The sequence below is a fragment of the Triticum urartu genome, unplaced genomic scaffold, assembly GCF_056163025.1.
Source record: "Triticum urartu cultivar PI428250 unplaced genomic scaffold, HENAU_Tu73 scaffold951, whole genome shotgun sequence".
Classification (NCBI taxonomy): domain Eukaryota; kingdom Viridiplantae; phylum Streptophyta; class Magnoliopsida; order Poales; family Poaceae; genus Triticum; species Triticum urartu.
Window position 1 is genome coordinate 7,501 of NW_028261146.1, and position 3,901 is coordinate 11,401.

Consider the following 3,901-nt stretch of genomic DNA (forward strand, 5'->3'; position numbering starts at 1 on the left):
CTATCATTTAATATCCATCCCTTTGGTCTTATTGACATAAGAGATGTCATTTATAGTCTATCTCTTTCTATATATGGAAAGTCAAGAAATTCTCATCGAAACATCGAGAAATTGTGCATATAGAAAACTCTAAAGAAAGAAAAAAAGGAGACCCATGCCATGATTTTCAAATCTTTTCTATTTAGTAGTCTAAGTTTCTCGATGAGGATAATTAATTCGGTCGTTGTGGTCGGACTCTATTATGGATTTCTGACTACATTCTCCATAGGTCCCTCTTAGATCTTCTTTCTCCAATCTTGGATTAGGGAAGAAGGAGATATTCGCGACTACTGGCGATTTCATTATGGGGCAGCTCATGATCTTCATATCGATCTATTATCCACCTCTGTATCTATTCTTTCTTAGCTAAACAGGTGGAAGATCTATCCAATTTGGTTATATTATATCATGGACTCGAAAAACGGATCTGAATTTGACTGAAATGCACGATCTTCACAGGTATCACTTTTCACGATACCTAAAAGGTGGAATAGCGATTTTCGAACCATTTCCTATAAGAGAATGGTTTCCATTACTTTGAGAAATGGATTCTTATATCAAACTATAGCTATTGCATTAAAGAAGAAAAGAAACTAATAGAAGTCGAAGACGCGGAATGATAGTGAATAGAGAGAAAGATTCTTCTGATTTTCTTGTTTCTATCTACTAGACGCCGTAGAGAATTGAGAATTTTCATGTCTTTCAATTCTCGTACTCGTAATTGGAAAGTTATGGAAGGAGACCCATCATTTTGCAATGAAAACAACATATAAAACTCTGGACAATTTCGAAATCAGGCCAAGCGTCTTAATACATATGCAAAAAAATTCATTATTGGCCCACCATTGATTAGAAGATTTAGCTTGTATGAATCGCTATTGGTTTGATACGAATAATGACAATCGTTTCAGTATGTTAAGGATACAGATGTATCCACAATTCATTTAGAGTTACTTAATAGTCTATTTCTTATACCATATCTCTATCCCGTGAAATTCTCGAGCCAAAAGATGGATGCATATGCTGTGTTTCATTTTGCTAAATGATATCAATTAAATGGTGTATCAATTCCATAAATTGCATATAGCAATAAATAAATCAGCAAAATTCTTTCTAATATTTTAGATAGAAGAAACATTTCTTCTATCTAAAATATTAGAAAGAATGTACCCTTCTATCCAAATCCAATTTGCATCGATAAAATAAATCCAAATTCCAGTAGTAGATGAATAATTGCAAATTTGTGTGTGTACGAGATTAGAATAACTTCAAAATAACTGACATAATTTTGTATTTTTCCTGATCAGAAAAATACATGAAAAAGAAAGGAGGTAGAAAAATTTTTGGATTTATGGTTAAAGAAGAAAAAGAAGAAAACAGGGGTTCTGTTGAATTTCAAGTATTCAGTTTCACCAATAAGATACGGAGACTTGCTTCACATTTGGAATTACACAAAAAAGATTTTTCATCGGAAAGAGGTCTACGAAGACTTTTGGGAAAACGTCGACGTTTGCTGGCTTATTTGGCAAAGAAAAATAGAGTACGTTATAAGAAATTAATCGGTCAGTTGAATATTCGGGAGCAGTAATTTAATCGTTCAAATTTTTTTCTTGTTTTATTATTTTTTTAGTAGTCTTATAGTAGTCTTAGATTTTTCATTTTGATGAGCCTCGCTTTGAGGAATTCATGGAATAATCCATTTTCATGGAATAATGAATTAAGGAAGAAAGGATATGAGTCTACCGCTTACAAGAAAAGATCTCATGATAGTCAATATGGGCCCTCAACACCCATCAATGCATGGTGTTCTTCGACTGATCGTTACTCTCGATGGTGAGGATGTTATTGATTGTGAACCCATATTAGGGTATTTACACAGAGGAATGGAAAAAATCGCGGAAAACCGAACTATTATACAATACTTACCTTATGTAACAAGGTGGGATTATTTAGCTACTATGTTTACAGAAGCAATAACAGTAAATGCACCAGAATTCTTGGAGAATATTCAAATACCACAAAGAGCCAGCTATATTAGGGTAATTATGTTAGAATTAAGCCGGATAGCTTCTCACTTGCTATGGCTTGGACCTTTTATGGCGGATCTCGGCGCACAGACTCCTTTTTTCTATATTTTTAGAGAGAGAGAATTAATATATGATCTATTTGAAGCTGCTACAGGTATGCGAATGATGCACAATTACTTTCGCATCGGAGGAGTAGCCGCCGATCTACCTTATGGATGGATCGATAAATGTTTAGATTTCTGTGATTATTTTTTACGCGGAGTTGTTGAATATCAACAACTTATTACACAGAATCCAATTTTTTTAGAGCGAGTTGAAGGAGTAGGTTTTATTAGCGGAGAAGAAGCAGTAAATTGGGGCTTATCGGGACCGATGTTACGAGCTTCTGGAATACAATGGGATCTTCGTAAAGTAGATCCTTATGAGTCTTACAACCAATTTGATTGGAAAGTCCAATGGCAAAAAGAAGGGGATTCGTTAGCTCGCTATTTAGTACGAATTGGTGAAATGAGGGAATCCATCAAAATAATTCAACAAGCTGTAGAAAAAATTCCTGGAGGACCTTATGAAAATTTAGAAGTCCGACGCTTTAAGAAAGAAAATAATTCTGAATGGAATGATTTTGAGTATAAATTTCTTGGTAAAAAACCTTCGCCCAATTTTGAATTGTCAAGACAAGAGCTTTATGTAAGAGTAGAAGCCCCAAAAGGTGAATTAGGGATTTATCTAGTAGGAGATGATAGCCTTTTCCCCTGGAGATGGAAAATCCGTCCACCCGGGTTTATTAATTTGCAAATTCTTCCTCAGCTAGTTAAAAAAATGAAATTGGCTGATATCATGACGATATTAGGTAGTATAGATATCATTATGGGGGAAGTTGATCGTTGAAATGATAATAGATAGGGTAGAGGTAGAAACTATCAATTCTTTTTCGAAATTGGAATTATTAAAAGAAGTCTATGGACTGATATCGATTCTACCCATTTTGACCCTCCTTTTGGGAATAACAATAGAGGTACTCGTAATTGTGTGGTTAGAAAGAGAAATATCTGCGTCGATACAACAACGTATTGGTCCTGAATATGCTGGCCCCCTGGGCCTGCTTCAAGCTATAGCAGATGGGACTAAGCTACTTTTTAAAGAAGATATTCTGCCATCCCGAGGAGATATTTCTTTATTTAGCATTGGACCCTCTATAGCAGTCATATCAGTTTTATTAAGTTTTTTAGTTATCCCTTTGGGATATCATTTTGTTTTAGCCGATCTTAGTATTGGTGTTTTTTTATGGATTGCCATTTCAAGTATAGCTCCTATTGGTCTTCTTATGGCAGGATATAGCTCAAATAATAAATATTCTTTTTCAGGCGGTCTACGAGCTGCTGCTCAATCCATTAGTTATGAAATACCATTAACTTTTTGTGTGCTAGCAATATCTCTACGTGTGATTCGTTAAAATAGATCTTTTTCCTATAAAATCCATTAACTATTTATATTCCTTTTCTTATTTAGTATTTGGGTTGGTAAGTTAAACTAGATAGCTATATGAGTGAAACAAAACAGCTTATAAATTTGTAGTAAAAAGAAAAAATCTCATTTCCTACGTACAAGAAAAAAGTGGAAGTAAACATAAGCAGTGTAAACTCTTTATCCCAAGGTTGATATTTTTTAATTAGTCATCATATCTTGAAGCGGCCAAGAATAAAGGATTCACGATATGGAATTCCATTACTAGAATACTCCTAGTTATTACTATAACTTAATAATCCATAAGAAGAATCCACCAAAAGTTAGTGAAGGGTTAGGAACACTAAAGTACATAAAGGATTAGTAATGGA